Source organism: Elephantulus edwardii, unplaced genomic scaffold (genome assembly GCF_000299155.1).
Source record: "Elephantulus edwardii isolate Elephantulus edwardi_28Jun2011 unplaced genomic scaffold, EleEdw1.0 scaffold00189, whole genome shotgun sequence".
Lineage (NCBI taxonomy): Eukaryota > Metazoa > Chordata > Mammalia > Macroscelidea > Macroscelididae > Elephantulus > Elephantulus edwardii.
In genome coordinates, this window is record NW_006399939.1 from 1,950,462 (window position 1) to 1,969,056 (window position 18,595).

Genomic DNA, 18,595 nt, shown 5'->3' on the forward strand with positions numbered 1-18,595 from the left:
CCAAACAGCATATTGCTCTGCTTATATCCTCTGTGGAAGCAACTGAAATTTCTGACACAAGCTTCTAACAAGAATGGGAATATGGATTGTGCACATAATGTACTTGTTATTTTGGGAAGATGCTGTAGATAGTTACTCAGTCAATAAGTGTTTCTTGAATGATTACAGTTTTTTTAGCACTGTGCTAGGCACTGTGAGGAATACAAAAGAAGTGTTAACAGCTACACCGTTAACCATGTTTTGTTTTGTTTTTTTTTGTTAACCATGTTTTGACCAGCATCTTCATATGTCGTACTAAGTTTAAATGGAGCCTGAGTTCACAGAGAGGGAAGTATCATTAAGAAAGGTTTTACAAAATCACATATTGAAAGATGGGTAAAATATGGAAAAGACAAGACTTCTCTTAGGAGAAGAGCACATGCTTGGGGAGAAAAGGAGGTAGTTTATGCAAGTAGATGACTGTTACAGGCTTGGAGTCGGGTATCGAAGGAAATGTGCTGCTTATCGAAGATGAACAAAGTAGTAGATGTTGTTACTTTGTGCATATGACTATATGTCAGTGCCTACTTTTGGAATATTTTCTTTGCACAGTGGTTCACATCAGAAACCTAGACACTGGTTTTCTTCCTTGTCAAATGAAGTGAGAGCATAGTGCCTACATACAGTAGGTACTTAAAAACTTATTGACGATAGACTTGATGTGACTAATTCAGTTCTGCTCCATGATTATCAGTTCCAGTTCCTGTTAACACTTTTGAGTTTTGAGTTAGCTTTTGTCCCTCCTACTAAGATCTCTTCTCATGTATTGTTATGGAAAGTATTTGAGTCAAATAAACGCTACTGTTTGAAATAGTTAAAGATACCAATTACTGAGGGCTTACTGTGAATTAAGGAACCCTAGTGGTGGTGTACACCTGCTAACTGAAGGTAGGCCATTTGAATCCACTAACTATCCTGTGGGAGAAATATGCACAGTGTTCCTTTGTAAAGATTTAAAGAAACCTAATGAAAAGATGCTGTGAGTCAGAATCAACTTAATAGCAATGGGTTTTGCTTTGGTTTGCTCTGTATTAAGTGTATATACTCTGTCTTGGGATTTTTAAGAAATTTTTTTAATAATTTGTTTTGCATTAATTCTTTCTTATTTCTTCTATTCGAGGCATTATTATATTTCTTTCCCATCTTAAGAAAGTTGAAGAAAGTGAGACTCAGAGAATCATCTTCATAATTTCTACGATGCTTTTGTACAAGTCTATTACATTTTATCTCCTTGAGGGTCTTCTCTTTCAGTAACCAGCCAGAATATCTTTTTCCAAGGACTGGTGCCTCCTGATAATTGGCCTAGAGTGTATGAGACAGAATTTCATCATCCTTGTCTCCAAGGAGCACTCACCTAGGGTGTACTTCTTTTAAGACACTGGCCACATGTATTCTAGTAGAATAATGTTCACTCTTAACCAGAAAGTCAGTGGTTGCCTGCTCCAGGGGGCTTGGTTTTTGGTAGGACGTGTATTTAATGAATACTTGAAATATGGCTAGAATGATCTGTGGAGCTAATTTTTTTTTTTATTTTAAGAGTTTTAAATGGTTAAAATTAAATAGCCCTATTTGGCTTGTGGCAACTTTATTGTACACCTAGAATATGAAAAAGAATTTTATAATAATGCAATTAATTTAAAATCCCAAAACTGGCTAGAATTCACATGAAGTTTTTAAGTATCTGTAAAATTTTTTTGGTGACAAATAGTATTGCCTCTAGTTTTTAAAGTTTAAGTGTTTAAAAATATACATTGTAGAAAATGAAATCCTTAGTCATACACCTGTAAAATAACGTATTTTTTCCTTTAAAATATTTTTTCATGAAAAATAAAGTATACACATAGCAGATGTTTCTCATTGTAAAACAATTTATTTTAAAAAAGCCAAAGTTCCTCTTGGAAGCCCCACCCAGTTTCAGTCTTTTCACTAGTAAACCAGTGTTTTTGGTGGTTTGGGGTTGGGTTTTTATCTGTTCCTAAGTAATAAAACACTGGCTAGCTGATCACCAAAAAATGAGACCTATTTTAAGTGCACAACCCTTAAAGCAGGGTCACTTTGTCAAAATTTGACTAGGTAAATCACGGATAGGCCATTTTTGCTCCTGTTTTCTCAAGGGTTGATATTCCCCAGCTGATTAACTAGCCCTTGTCCTAATTGTCCAGCAGGTGTCGCTATCGAGCTGCAGCTACTGTACTAGCTACTAGGGTGGGAAGAAAAGGAAGGTGTCTTTCCTGTCTATAGCAAACTCAATGTATGTAGCCTTTGTAGGTGTCTGTTTTTACTAAGTGAGTGGAGTTCACAGTTATTGTACATGAAGAGAGAAGCTTCTGTCCTTTGGCTCTGACTATAGTGAGAGATTGATTAAGGAGGAGCCTCTTTGATCCTTGGTGTTTCTGGAATAGCTTCATCATATTTGCTAATAATGTGAATGCTAATGAGTAAACAATGTGTATTTCGGTATAGGTGTATACTGCCAAGTGTACATGGTTCTCTTAAAACTAGAGGAAATCGGCGAGCTCAGGTGGCCTAGTGTCAAGAAGGTGTACTGCAATCCCAGAGGTGCATGGTTCAAATCCACCAGATGCTCTGCTGGAGAAGGAGGAACAATCTCCTCCTATACCAGTCAGATATGATTTGATGGCACACACACACACACAATAATAAAATTAAAAAACAAAACAAAAACAAAACCACACCCACCCCCCAGAGGAAATCTAGAGCTCATATAATCCAGCTTCTTTATTCATGAGATGAGACAGCTTAAATGCAGACTTTTTTTTAGAGATGCCTGTGTCCTGATAAAGGAGAGGGCCTACTTCATTAGAAATTCATGCTTTTATACATCAGTTTTCCTCCCTTACAGCCTCCATTGCTTAGTACACTAGTGACTGAGTGGACACTTGACTTAACTCTCTTTATAAGAAATTACAGATTTGACAGTAATTTGTAATGGTTGCCTCTAGACAGCAATAGAACCAGTACAATGTTTTTAGGGATATTGGAGAAACACTTTGTTTTAATTATTTGCCATTAGAACTGTGACCGTCCTTAAAAAGTGATCCCAATTAGAGATGTTCACTGTCAAAATGCCAACAATTGGGAAAGCAAGTTGAGCTGAGTCTTTTCTCCTCAACCAAATTATTTCTGTGCTACTTCTCCAGGTTGATAATAAAGTCATAAACGTAAAATTGTGTTCTGAGAACTGATGGATGTCTTTTGGTCTTTACTTTCCCCCTGTGATAGATGAACATTTGGGGAAACACTGGATAGTCAGTAGCAGAAAATTGAAGGACAGAGTTAAAAGCCCTCATTGAATTTCTTAGACTTTTGTAAGGGAATGCTTTCATGTTTGAAACGTTCTAAAGCCCCTTGAAGCTTCATGGGCCAGGCAAACTTGCTGGAGCCCTCAGCTGAAATATTGATGGAGCAGATATAGGTCCAAAACAAGGGGATATGGTGACTGAGAGAGGGAGTCAGCTTTAATGGTTTTTCTGTGGTACTGAACCAGCTGAGTCTAAAGAATTTATATATTTGAAATCCTTTCCAATTTCTTTGGATAGAAAATATATCCAATATATTATTCAGACCCTACCACAACTGTCACTTTCTCTTTGGAGAAACCTTGGCTAATTACTCTAGTTAAGCACTCCCTTTTTGCAGCTTCTGGACTTGCTTGTAATATTGTACCTATGGCAAAATAAATTGTTCAATTTCTCTTGGTGAGTACTGTGAAGGCAGTAAAGTACGTCTCTGTGTAGTATTTACTACCTGGCCCATAGCAGAAGTGTAATAAACAGTAGTTGAATCAATAAATTGAAATTATGCCCCCTCTGATTCAGTATACAGTGTAGATAATGTCTCTTTACAGTAAAAAAAAAACAACCCATAACCTATTGTATATCATATGGTATGTAGAGGCATAGACTCCGTAATGAATGATACTTAATTCATTAGGTTCAGTGGTTTTACCTGGAGTTGTACATGGAGGACACACTCTGTAATTTGAGCACACGTAATACAGAACTTGTTTCTTGGATGTTTCTTTTTGGGCCATGTTTCTCAGTTGTGAATTGGTTCTTCTGAAACTTAAATCATCCTGTGCACTTGGTCACCTGTCTGACTTCTGTGACTCGGGCCTACACCTTGCTTGAGTGTATTGGTACCATATTACTTCTTGAGACCATTTTGGTAGTCTTTGTCTTTAGCATCACACTTACATTAATGTTTCTGCCAGTATGTTTTGATTTGGTTGTAATGTCAACTGAAAGGTGTGAGATCCAAGTCTACCAGCTGCTCTACAGGAGAAAGATGGGCAGTCAACTTCTGCTACTTACTGCCGTTAAAACCTGCTGGACGTTCAGCTCTGGGTCATTTCTGACTCAGTGACTCTGCACTTGGTCTAGATAGAGTACAAAATATATGGAAATAATCCAAATTAAATATAAAAGTTCTGTTTTTTTCTAACCTCTGAGAAAGATTTTTATGGTATTTATTTATAGTAGAGTGTTTAGGATTCAAGAAGGTGAGTGTATTCTATTTAAAAAAAAAAGAAAACACCACCAAAAAACATGAGGTGAAAGCCATTGGAAAAGAATTTCTAGTTCTTTTTTCCTCCCAAGGAGCAAAAATCTCTATAGTGACAAAGTTTAGCTCAGTTCTAATTATAAAGGGTATGAATTGCTGCCCCTAAAAAAGTAAAACAAACAAACAAAAACGCCCCAGGGAATTGCTGTCTTTAATATTCAAAAGACATTAAACACTTTCTAACGTGTTATATTTCTGCTTTCTCATAAGTTTGACGTTTGAGAACAAAGAATAGGGAAGCATCCTTAACCAAGAGAAATTCTTTTGTGCTATGGGCAGATTTTGAGTTGTTCCTGTTGGGGAAAGTTACTGGAAATAAAAAAGGAGGCAAAGCACATGGTGGAATTATGAGGCTTCATTTTGAGAGAAAGAAATTTGGGGATGGACCCCGTAAGTCTAGGCGTTAGAGGATGGAGCTGAGGAGTATATGTTCAAAGGCTGGCCACGAGCCATGGCATCTAGGTAATAAGGACAAAGCTAAGTCTTGTGACCCTGGAAATTGGTCTTGTCAAATAATTATTCTGTAGTTGATCAATTAATTTTTTCAGAACCTACTGTATGCTACTGATAGTACAAAACTTTACATTCATAGAACCCTCATCTTAGTTAGTAATGAGATATACAACAAACAAGTAAAATGTGGGATATGCTAGGTGATAATAAGGAATAAAAACTAAAAATACAGGAAGGTTATAGTTTTAAATAACATCACTAGAGGAGATCTCTGATCAAGCGACACTGGAGCAGAAACCTCAAAGAAGTAAGGTAGCAAACCCAGTAGACACTGGAGGCAAGGGCACTCCAGACAGAAAAGCAGATGCAGAGTCTCTAGTATTTGGTTTAGTGGTAGAGAACAGCAAGGGATAGAGTGATAGAAGATGCAGTCAAAAGAGGTCATGGGCTAGATATGCAGACGTTTTAAACCATTTAAGGGGATTTTGCTTCTTACCCTGAGTGATTTGGAAAGCCCTTGGATGTGGAATATCATGATCTGACTGATTTTAAAAGGATAACTATCTCCTGCTTGAGAATAATCTAAAGAGGCTCTGCTAAGTAGGGTAAATTAAGGTTAGCAAATGTCACACACTTTAAGATTAGGTTAATTTGTATCTCAGAACTATGGTGAAAACAGAAAGTGAGAGTCAGTGGCTTTGAGTCAGGATAAACCTTAAATGGTTGGATGAAGAGGCACTAAATTTAAAAAAAGAAATAAACTTAGGTATATTATCTGTAGCACTTACTTCAACTCCTTACTTCCCAAGAAGGGAAGATGTCTTACTGAATGAAGAGCCTGAAAACTGTGGTGAGCAAGGGAGCCTAAATTGCAAATTTTAAATACTTGGGATTTTTTTTGTGGTTGTTGGTGGGTTGGCTTTTAGATTACTAGTAACCTTATTTGTAAAAATACAGCGATTCAGAAATGTGTGTTGTAGAGAGGGAATGTTTATTCTGTGCTGCTTCCTAGTTTTAATCACTGGTAACAATTTGTGTATGTTATTTTCAGATTATTTACTTGTAAAACAGATAATTCTGAATCTGCTTTTTGCCAATGACATATTTCACATATATGTATTTCATAGACATTTTTCTTTGTTTATACATAATATTCTTTTTCATAGTTGTGTTATATTCTACCAGTTGGATTATACCATCATTTATTAAACCAGTCCCATTGATAAGATTTGGATTATTTCTCGTTTTCACTTTGACAAACAATGGTGCATCATCTCAGTATTTGTATAAGTGTTTTGAGAGGAGATTTTCTGGGAGTGGAATTTCTGAGACTGAATTCTGTAAACAAAGTTTCTATTTACTTAATGATTTAAAAAAGGCAATCATAGTATTCACATCACTAAGTTGAGATATGTAAAATGATAAATTTTTTTATTTTAGTGAAATAATTTAATTTCATATATAAGATTGTCTTCCTGAGACTCCTAGTTCTGTTTCTGCTTCGTATGGCCTTAAATTTTTAGTAGTAACTTCTCCTGGCTTTTAAAGAACTTACTCCTCAAGGCTGAGAAAGACTTTAAATCTGGAAGTGTTAATATACTTTTCTTTCCCTATACCCTTGAATGAGGAAGATAGAGCCTCATTCCATTTTTATTATTCACTTACTGGCTTTGTATTTATTTCTCTCTTGTTAAGTGATTGGGAGAATCCAAGCCTCTCTTGCTCCGTCATAAAGCAGTACATTTCTTTGACTTACTTGTCTTTAGGAGTACTTCGGCAACCCAATCTTAGTCTTTTTGGTAATATGGAGTTGAGCATGGTTGGAGGAATAAACAGTACCATTCCTAATAATCCTTTTCATCTTTACTGCTCACTTGTCCAAGTAAAATAGTCATTGTTTAAGTCTCTTTGAATTCCAAGTCTAATCTCTTTTTATATTCAGGGTTTGGCAGACTTTTTCTGTTAGGGCCAGACATGAAATATTTCAAGTTCTTTGGGCCACATAGCCTCTGTCCCAGATATGCTGCTCTCCTCTGTTGTAGCATGAAAACAGCCATGGGCAATATAACAAATGTGACTATGTTCCAATAAAACTTGTATTTATGGACATTGACTTTTGAGTTTCATATAATTATCATATGTCACAGAATATTCTTTTGATGCTTTTTAGTCATTTAAAAAGAATTAAAAACTTCTTAGCCTTAAAAAATGAGCAGCAGGCCAGATTTAGCCCACAGGCAGGAGGTTGTCAATCCCAGCTTTATATGAATGAGCCATAGAAAAGAGTCAGGTGTACATTAATAGAAAGCACTGTGATATGGAAGTCAGTAGTGATAGAGAAGGGAGCTCCTGTACTTGTTCCTGTTTCCCATCCCCTTTGACTAGATGCCCTAGGTCATAATTATGAAACTTTTTATAGTTAAGAGCATACACATGTGTATAAAGAATTTCTTTTTTTCTTCTGCTCTCTCTGTTGGAAGTAGGATTCTTCAGATGCTCTCCAAGTCTGTCTTGGGAATTTTGTACAAATTAGGCTTGTCATGACATTGGGCAGGGTATGAGTCCAGAGGTCCTGAGCTTGGCAAGCATCTCTTCCCTCACGCCTGCTTGGCAGGTCTAATTTGCACCTGTTAGGCTGATTCAGATTATCCCTCATCATCCCTTTTTCTGGGGCTGAATGGTGTAGAGCAGGCTGTGTGCTTTGTATACCACACTGAGACCTTGAAAAGATGTAATCACCTCTGTCAGCTCAGGGGGTTGGAGAACTGCAGAGACTACAGCGGGGTCTGTATGTGTGCCTTGAATACATTGGGAACAATTTCCTATGTACTCATTCTCTCCCCTTCAGATTCCCTTCTCTGTCTATTCAGAGTAGTGCTCTAAAGAGTGCGTTGGAGGTTTTTCCAAGACAATAACACCAGGTGTATTGAGTTCTGTTTGCATAATATATTTTGCTTATTGTAGTCTGTCCCAGTCCATTAGAGCTGTATGGGTAACTTCCTCTCCTCCTCATGGGCCTTTTCTATTTATGGGAAGGTCAGGCTCTTATTTCTGCTCTTTCTTGGGGTTACACCTGAAAATGTGTTTTGCTATGGTTGGTGAGCTTGTTATATTAGTTCAGAGAATACATAATCTCCTTAAGGTATATTTGTTTACTCCTTCCATTGTTTCAAAAGGTTTCATTCCAAAAAAAAAAAAACAAAAAACCAAAAACAAAAAAACTAAAGGTTTCATTCCCCCCCCCCTTTCATTAAATCTAGATTTCTAGGTTCTACTGCAGCAGTGGACTTAATTGTATCAGAGATGATGAGGATGACACAGGTTAGGACAGGGTTCGGGTTTAGTATGTGTGATTCTTGACTCAACAACACCAAACAACAGCAGCATTTACTATTGGAAAATCTGGTACACTGACTTGCTGTCTCACATAATAACTGTTGACAGGATTTGAGTAGTTGTAGCCCCTTTATTCAAGTCATGAGCTGTCTTGGTGCGTTGGATTGACTTCACTATTTTTATTGCCTACTTCATTTGGATTTTGAAACCACTGTCTTACTGTTGTGTGTACTGTTGAGTCAGAGCTGACATTCCAGTGGGTTTTCAGAGGTAGTAAGCTGCATGGGAGGAGATAGCCATCTTCCTTCCTTGGAGCAGCTGATGGTTTTGAACTGCATCTCTTTGTGTTGGCAGCATAATTCTTTACCCTTAGCCACCAGATTCAGTCTATAATCTTTTCAGTTACTTTCTAATGCATCTGACAGCTGGAAAATGACTAAAGAATGACATAAGAATTGAAACCTTTTATGGTGTTGGAGAAGAGTTCTGACAATCCTGTCAACAGAACAAACAGCAGATATGTCTTGGAGAAGTTACAGCCAGAGTGCTCCTTAGAGGCAAAGATGATGAAGCTTTGTCTCACATTCTTTTGGCATGTTGTTGGGAGAGGCATGTTCATTGGAGAGGGACATCATGCTTGGAAAGGTGGAGAAGTAGCAAAAGAGAGGTTGACATGATAACGGCAGTAATGAGCTTGAGTGTGTTAGAGATTGTGAGGTTGGCACAGTTTAGGACAGGGTTCGTTCGGTTCAGTTCTTCATAATGTCGCTTTGAGTTGTATTTGACTCAACAGCCACCAGAGCCTTAGCTAAAGCAAAATGTGTTGATGGCTCTGAGTAGGTAGTACCCTACCACTCAAGTCCACCAGAGGGAAGCACTGAGTGTTGCAGCACCTTTTCTCCCACTCCACCCAAACTGCATAATTCACCCACTGGGGCTCCCCTGCAGGCTGTGGGCTGTCATGCTGACAGCCCCCTCACCTGAGAAGCTGCCTGACTTTTTAATAGCAACAATTAACAAACTCCTCCTCTGTTTCCAAAGAGGGAAAGTGGGGGAGCCAAGCTTCATTGCTGGCTGGGCTTTGTTATGTCAGGTTATGTGGTATTAGAGAAACCTTCCTTTCATGATGGACCCTGTGAACAGAGCACCTTAGAAGGCGGAGTGGGGGGTGGGGACGGGCAAGGGGGTTCCAGTGAAAAGGCCACATGACTTGGATGTTACCTGCCAGGAAATTAAAATCAAGTGAGAGCAGGAGTAGAAAATTATAATCATACAGGAGTCAATGGCTAGAGGCATGACCTTGTCAGGAAGAGAATTGCATCTTGTTAACATTGTGCCCATTTCCTTTGCTGCATCAGATGAGATGAGTGTGAATCTTTCTGTTTCTTGTGCTTTTACCCTTCTCTACAAATGTTTATATATGTTTTTTAGGTTCTTCTGCCTTCAGCTTTCTACACTGCCTTTATATGATTCCATCTTGAAGTGGCGAAGTGGCTTTTATTCTTTCCCTTCTTTAGCCTGGTAGATGAACGTTTTAAAATTCAAATCAAGAATGCACTCTTTTTTGCCCCCCCCTTCCTTTAAACGTCTCCATTCTACTGTCTTCCTAGAAGTCTAGCAGTTTATCTTTGTATACTTTCTTGATGACTTTTTACACTTGTCTGTTGTGAAATATTTTGGCAGAAAATGGAGTCCTCTTTTTCAGTAAGCTTCTTGAAGGCAAGGACCATTGTTCTCATATTTATACTAACACAGAGTTGCTGACTTACTAATCTCTGTTTTATTTAGCTATTGTTGTTAGTTCCAACTCAGTGGAGGCTGCACGTTCTAGGGTTTTCAGTTGCCGATTTTTCAAGAGAGAGGCAGGCTTCTCTTCCAAGGCACCTCAAGGTGGACTCAAACCTCCAACCTTTCACCATCCAGGGAACTCTTCATTCCTTCTAGAGCCAGTAAATTAGATAGATGGGTTATGTTAAGTGCTATTTTAGGTTTGATCAAGTCACAGGGGAGAGGTAGTTATTTCTGTTTGTTATAAAACTTGCTAAGTGTTAAACCTGGTAAATCTTGGAAAAACTCTTCAGATAATATCTTTGGCTGGTCATTTTCAAAATGTGGTCCTTGGACCAGTGTTAGTATCTCCTAGCAACTTGTTAGAAACAGCTAGGAACTGGGGAGGGAGAGTAAGCCATATTTCTAACAAGCCTTCCAGGTGCTTGTGCACACTAAAGTTCGCCTTGCCTCCAAAACTAGGGACCCAATAGTACACTTCTCATTGCCTTTACTTTTTATTTTTCCTTGTTCTCAACCCATGGGATGGAGTACTGTTTAATGCTCATATTTTCCTTCAGTTTCTTTTCTCATAACTTTGGAGTTTAGTAACACTAGGCTCAAATCCTTTTATGTGACCTTTGTAGCCTCTCCAAACCACAGTTTCCAAATTAAAAGTGTTGTTGTGATGGTTTGATGAGGTAAAACTATTACTTGTAATTTATAGATTTAGGTGCTCAAGAAACAGCAGTCTCTCTTGTTGCCTGTTATTACAGTGCTCAAAAAGAAAGAGTGAGGGAGTTATCTCCTTTTACCATTTTCTCTGCAAACTATTTTCTGTCTGCTAGTTATCTTCAGATTTTAGACTTCCTGGGATATCTGTGAAATCTCACCATGTGAAATCAGAGTAAGCTGAGGACATAAAAAAGTGAGATGCTTTATTAGGGGAGCATAAGGAATGACTGTTGTGATAAGATTGATGCTAGTTACTCCCATTAGTCACTTGCTGCAGAATTTAATGAGGTTCTATTTTAGAAAGTTCAATAGCAGACAAAGTAGTTTGGTCCATAAGAAGGGAACAGACTATAATGCTCTTCCCCCCCCCCCATACTCTTTCACAGTGGTTTATACAAAAGAAACTTTTTATCTCTTGATTAGTGAAGGGAGTACAATAGCTGTGATTCCCAAATTCTGGGGCTGCTAGTCTGTGTGGAGAGGGAGCCATCCAGAGCAGAACTGTTGTGGAAAGTTGGAGAACTTGATCAGAATAGGTAGGAAACAACAGCAAGCTTTTCTAAAATGGCAACCCAAGGTTTGCACAAAGTGAGCAATCTTGCTCTGTTATTGTTTAAGGTTTGTTTTTAAATGTCTTGTTTGTGGTTTTGGTTTGGTTTAGTTTTAGCAGTGAAGGCTCCATTGAGTACAAATGTGATTACTTATGACTATAAGCTAACTTAATGTATTTCGTTTTAATGCTACTGCTGTGACTAGCTGCATTCATCTGTTGACTTCATTCATCTATTAATTCTTAACAAGCTATGTATCAAAACAGCAATTATGTTATCTTTCTTAGTTCTTTGGGTAGATGGGGCTCGATTTAAGTTCATTCTTTATTTACTCTAGTGCTGTCTGGAGGCTTCGTTTGGCAGATAGGCTTCTCTCCCTCCTCAAGCAGTCTCAGTGACTGATACCTCTCAACACGGCCTCTGCTGCAGGCTAATAATAAGGCTTTGTTTTACCTTGTTCGAGTGGAGACTTTGAATGCTTCTCATTTATCCTTGTAAAATCAGGGACAATTTTCTAACTTTTTTATATGTAGCTGTTACATGTAGGGCAATCTGTTTTTAAGTAGGGGTAAATTATTCTGAAAGAAATTAACCTTAGGGAGATTATCCCTTCAAGTCAAGTTGTTTAAATAAAGACTTCTTCCATAGCTGTTTAGGGCTTCTGAAAGTGAGTCTGCAAACTCAAACTAATTGCTTTGGGGTTGGAACTTATAACTGACCCTCCAGCATGTTTCAGAGGCTGTAAATCATACGAGAGGAGATTACTTGTCTTTCTGCTGTGGAACTGCTGGTGGATTGAAACTACTGGAGAGGTGGCACCCTTAGGTTAGCAGGACAACTGCCTGCAGAGTAGGCCATCAGAGCAGGGAATGAAAGTTTTCTTAATGGGTAGACCCAGAACTGGCACAGCTTGCTGCATTCTTCTGATTAGAACAAGTCACAGACCATTCCAGTGTCACTGTGGGAGGGAGCCACATAAGTGCAAGAATACCAGATGTTACACAGTTCTTTGGCTGTTTTGTATTCCTATATGTGGCTAATAGTAGGTACTCTAAATATGTGTGATTTAAAACACTGCATCTGTGGGTAGATGGATACAGGAGTAAGTGGATGGGCAAAATGACTAGTGAGTGGAGTTCATGTGATTCTTGAGAATCAACCCTGTTTTTGCCCTGAGTAGTTGACGGTTCAAAACTATCAGCAGTTCCTTCAGAGAGAGATGGACACTCTCCTCCTGGAGCCTCAAAAATTTGATGGAGAGTCACTGTGAGTCAGAACTGGTTCAATGGCAGTAAAGTGACGGAGTTTTGTGAGGGAGAGGATATATTGGCTACCCCACTTTGCATATGTTATTACTTAACCATAACAAACAGGTGAAACAGGAGTTTTCCTCACAGATCTATTTTTGTTGTTGTTAGGTGTCGTTGAGTCAAGTATGACTCATTGTGACCTTATGAACAGCAGATCTGAACCCTGTTCTATCCTGTGACATCTTTACACTTTCTGACACACTAGAGCCCATTGTGTTAGTCTCCACGTCAGTCCACCTAGTTGAGGATCTTCCTCTCCTTTGCTGACCCTCCATCCTTCCAAGCATCATGTCCCTCTCCAAGGAATAGTCCCTTTTAGCAACATGCTCAAAGTATGTGAGGGGAAGCCTCATAATCCTTACCTCCTAAGAACACTCCAGCTGCACCGTCTTCAAGATATATTTATTTGTTCTATTGGCCATCCATGGGATGTTCAGTGCTCTTCTCCAACACCACAACTCAAAGGCATCAATTCTTCTTCTGTCATCCCTGTTCATTGTCCAGCTCTCAGGTGCATAAGAAGTGATCAGAAGGACCATGGACTAAATCAGATTCACCTTAGTCCTCAAACTGACATTATCACTGCTCTATAATTTAGAGAGATCCCTAACTGAAGACTTTCCCAATGCAGTCCGTCTCCTGATTTCCTGACAGCTGGTACCAAGGGTATTGATTGTGGATCTAAATAAGAGGCAAAGGTGTTTGACTGTGTGGATCGTAACAAGTTGTGGCTGACATTGAGAAGATTGGGAATCCCAGAGCACTTAATTGTGCTCATGCAAAACCTATACTTGGGCCAGGAGGCTGTTGTAAACACTGCATAGTTTGAAAGTAAGGGGAGTGTGTCAGGGTTTTTTTCTCTCTTTGAACCTATTCAACCTATTGTTGTTATGTGTGGTCAAGTCACCTGAGCCTCATAGTGACCTATGTACAAGAGCCCTAAACCCTGCTCTGTCCTGTGCCAATCTTACTGTCTCTGACACACCTAACCCGATTACCCCAGTCACCAAATCAATGCATCTAATCAAGGGTCTCCCTCTCTTGTGCTGTCCCTCTACCCTCCCAGGCATGATGTCCCTCTGCAAGGACTGGTCCTGCCTTGCAACATGTCCAAAGTATGTTAAATGGAGCTTCAGAATCCTTACCTCCAAGGAAAAGCCTGGTCTCACCCTCTCTAGGATGAACCTCTTTGTTCTCCTAGCAGTCCATGGAATATTTAATACTCTTCTCCAGCACCACAGTTCACAGACATCAATTGTCCTTCTCTCATCCCTAGTCATTGTCCAGCTTTCTGATGCATATCAAGTAATTATAAAGACTAAGGCCTGCATCAGGTACACATAAGTCTCTAAACTGGCATCATTGCTCAGTCTGTATGCTAAGCAAATTATTCAGAGCTGGACTCTAGGAAGAGTAGTGTGGCATCAGGATCAGAGAGGGATTCATCAATAATCTGCATTATGCAGATGACACATCCTTGCTTGCTGAAAGTGAAGAGGACCAGAAGCACTTATTGCAGTAGATTAAGGAATGCAGCCTTCAATATATATTGAATCTCAATGTCAAGAAGACAAAGATTCTTACCATTAGGACCACTAGGCAACATCATAGTGCATGGGGAAGGGATTGAAACTATCAATAACTTCACAGATAGAGAAATCCATTGTAGAAGGATAATGGATTTGCCTGAGATCATACATTTATTGACATCTTGTCAGTTATACAAGATGAAATTTAAACTGTAATATCTCTGATTATAAAGCCTGAAGCACTTGACATACCACTCTTTCATTATTTCATGATTTGCTGTCCTTTGATTTTGCTGTGTTAAAAATAATGTATCTGCTAGTGGCGTCAGACTAGTGTACTCTTAAGCTATAATAGGATTATCTGGCTTTTGGGGGGGGGGGTCTTGGGTCATGCCTTTCATGGCTTCTCTTCTCTTTTGTCTTTTTGCCTTTGCCTGTGAGTCCCTAAATAAAATGCAGCTTGATAAAGAGGTGTTTGTAAAGACTTTTTCCACAGGTATTGATTCAGCAGACATTCAGAGCTCTGAGATTATAGCCATTAGTGCTGGTGAAAAGAAGGCAATTTGCATCTTTTAATTATAGCAGAAGGGCGAAATGCCTAAAATTTCGCAAGCTGGGAAATAAGTGGCTTCCAGGCTCAGCAGAGTTAATTTTCTTCAGGATATTATTGAATGACAAGCTAGAGGACAGTAATATATGGGATTCTTTAGTAGGAAGAAGGAGGGGAAGTGGAAACAACAGTTTTCCTACTAATTGTTTTTAGGTGTCATTTATGTCGATTTCATGTTGTCTAGAGACGAAGGGAAAATGATAAGAGAAATTGTTTTAGGGGAACCACAGGTAGAGTCCAGAAGGGATCAGAGTAGTGTACCACTAGCCATGAATCAGTGAAAAATCAAATGTCCATAAGAGAAGCAGTTCAGAATGAACCTGAGATATGTAAGAAAAGTGATTTAAAAAACAAAACAAAACAAAAAACAACAACCCACCTTTGTGTTGCACAAGGGCTAACAGTGGATTGTTATGGGCCCAGCTGGAGTCCATCCTCTTGTCTCTGAGTAGACTCTAGAAACCTCATTACTTGAATAGATGAGAAGGTGCTGCTTTGTTTCTGGTACATGAATGCCCCAGCCCACTGTGCATTCCTTTTCCTCATTACATTGCAATCTTGTTAGCTCACTGTGCCCTAGTGATGTCAGCCGTAAGGTTTTACTTCACATGTATGAGCACCATGTAGTATTCGGGAATCAAAGGCTTGTCACTACTTCATGTAAGGCAAGAGTTTTGAAATTGTAGGTTATGAGTAAGACAAATTATTTAAGAAGAAATTTACAAGTCTACTGGAGAGGCTGGACTTTATGAGGAGGAGGAAGGTAGTATCAGGATTGGAGGAAAACTTATCAACTACCTGCATTATGCAGATGACACAACCTTACTTGCTGAAACAGAGGAGGGCCTGAAGCATTTGTTACCAAGGGCCCAGGACTATAGTCTGCAATATGGATTTAAGCTCAACATCAAGAAAACGAAGATTCTCACCACTGGGCCAGTTGGCAGCATAATGGTAGACAGAGAAGAAATTGAGATTGTTAACCGTGTGGCTTGCTTGGTTCCACAATCAATACTTGGCACCAGCCACCAGGAAATCAAAAGACAAATTACATTAGGAAAATCTGCTGTCAAGGACCTCTCTCCAGAGTGCTGGAGAGCAAGGATGTCAGTCTAGAGATCAAAGTGTACCTGATTCAGGCCATAGTCTTCGCCATTACTTGCTATGCATCAGAGAGCTGGACAGTGTATGCAGGATGACAGAAGAAGAATTGATACCTTTGAGTTGTGGTGCTAGAGAAGAGTATTGAACATACAGTGGCCTGCCAAGATAACAGATAGATCTGTCCTGAAAAGGGTGAAACCAAGTTGCTCCTTGAAGGCAAGGATGTTGAGACTCCGCCTCATATACTTTGGACATGTAGCCTGGAAGGACGAGTCTTTGGAGAAGGATATCAAGTTTGGAAGGGTCAACACGGGGCCGTGCAGGAGAGGAAGACCTTAGATGAGATGGACTGAAACAGTAACTGGGGTAGTGAGGGTAGATAAGTCAGAAAGTGAAACTGGCTCATGATAGAGCAGGGCTCAGACCCTACTGTGCATAGAATCGCTATTAGTCGTATGTAGTTGACTTGATGGTACGTAACTACGTAAAAACTGGTATTAAAACAGCAAACTACTCTTCCAGTATGTTCTTTGTAGAATTTGTGGGTCTAGAGTTAGACTTTTTCAGATTTGAAAATTAGTAAAATGTACTGCAAATTCAGTAATTGAATTCTGTAAATCTTGAAAATTTTCATGTTGATCTTGAAAGCAGTTTTTATGTATACAGTTCAGGGATACTAATGACATTCTTTGAGCTGTCAAATCATTCTCACCCTCCTTTCTAAATTGTTCTCTCATTAACATAAACTTGTTGTTGTTATGTGCCGTCCAGTCGTTTGCGACTTATAGCGACCCTATGTACAACAGCCCTAAACCCTGCTCTATCCTGTGCTAATCGCATTGCCTCTGACACACCCATCCCGATTACCCCAGTCACTGAATCAATCCACCTCATAGTCTTCCCCTCCTGCGCTGTCTCTCCACTCTACCCAGCATGATGTCCCTCTAAAGACCTGTCTCTCCTTACAGCATGTCCAAAGTATGTCAGACGAAGCCCCAGAATCCTTGCCTCCAAGGAGTAGCCTGGTTTGACCCTCTCTAGGATGAATCTGTTTGTTTTCTTGGCAGTCCAGGGTACATTCAACACTCTTCTCCAGCACCACAGCTCAAAGGCATCAATTCTCCTTCTATCCTCCCTAGTCATTGTCCAACTCTCTGATGCATAACAAGTGATTGCAAAAACCGTGGCCTGTATCAGGTGCACCTTAGTCTCCAGAGAGACACCGTTGCTCTTGAGTACTTTAGGGAGGTCCCTAACAGCAGACTTTCCCATCGCAATTCGTTTTTTTATTTCCTGGCTGCTGGTGCCAAGAGTGTTGACCGTGGAGCCGAGCAAACTGAAGCTGTGAACAATCTCAATCTCTTCGCCATCCATCCTGATGCTACCAGTTGGTCCAGTGGTGAGAATCTTTGTCTTCTTCACATTGAGCCTCAGTCCATACTGAAGGCTGCAGTCCTTGACCCTCTGCAGTAAGTGCATGAGGTCCTCCTCAGTTTCAGCAAGCAGGGCTGTGTCATCTGCATAACGCAGATTGTTGGTAGATCTTCCACCAATCCTAACGCCACGCTTCTCCTCATAAAGCCTAGCCCCTCGGATAATCTACTCTGCATACAGGTTGAAAAGGTATGGAGATAGGACACATCCCTGGCGTACACCCTTCCCAGTTTTGAACCATGCATTGTTGCCCTGCTCTGTTCTGACGACTGCCTCATGGTCCAAGTACAGGTTTCGCATTAGCACGATTAAATGTTCTGGGATTCCCATTCTTCTCAGAGTCAGCCACAGTTTGTTATGATCCATGCAGTCAAATGCCTTTGCATAATCAATGAAACACAGATAGACATTCTTCTGGTATTCCCTGCTTTAAGCTAAAAACAACCCAAAAACCACCAAAAAAACCCCAAGACCACGACCCCTTCTAAACCCAGCCCGGACTTCTGGCAGTTCTCTGCTGATGTACTGTTCCAGTCGTCTTTGGACGTAAACTTACCACCCTCCAAATTTTGAATAGCTGTAGTCAATTTTATCCCTAGTGACATAGTGCATAATGTTTCAGGCAGCTAACTGAAAGGTTGGCAGTTGGAATCCACCAGATGCCCTCAGGAGAAAGATGGATAGACAGTCTTCCTATAAAGATACACAGCCTCAGAAACCTGACTGAAAGTTACTGTGAGTTGCAGTGGACTCAACAGCAGTGGGTTTAGATAGATCTTAAAAGACTATACTTTTTTTAAAAAAAAAATTTATTAATTTCAATGAACATTTACAGAGATTTTGTATTTCTGTTCATTCATTGTTGCACTTTTCACCCCGCCCACCCCACCCCCACCCCCAGTTTGCTCTTCTCCTTGAAAAGCAAAAGAAAAAACTCATTCATTGGTATGCAATCCCCCTGCACCCCTCACCCCTACCCCGAGTATACTCCACTCTGCAACCCTCATTCTGAACTCTTATGATAATCATAATGCCCTAAAATATATTACTTTTAAACTGGTCTCTCCCTCATAGGCTTCAATGCAGTATACATAATTTATCAAGTTTTTCTCAGTCTTACCCCGACCTTGATGTCAGCCTCAT

At 39.7% G+C, this 18,595-nt stretch overlaps 1 protein-coding gene across 5 annotated transcripts in view; it reads left to right on the top strand.

The window, feature by feature from the left end:
• The window catches only part of AMBRA1 (autophagy/beclin-1 regulator 1), a 237,517-nt gene that overhangs the window by 71,311 nt on the left and 147,611 nt on the right, over nt 1–18,595 (top strand). The window lies entirely within an intron of this gene.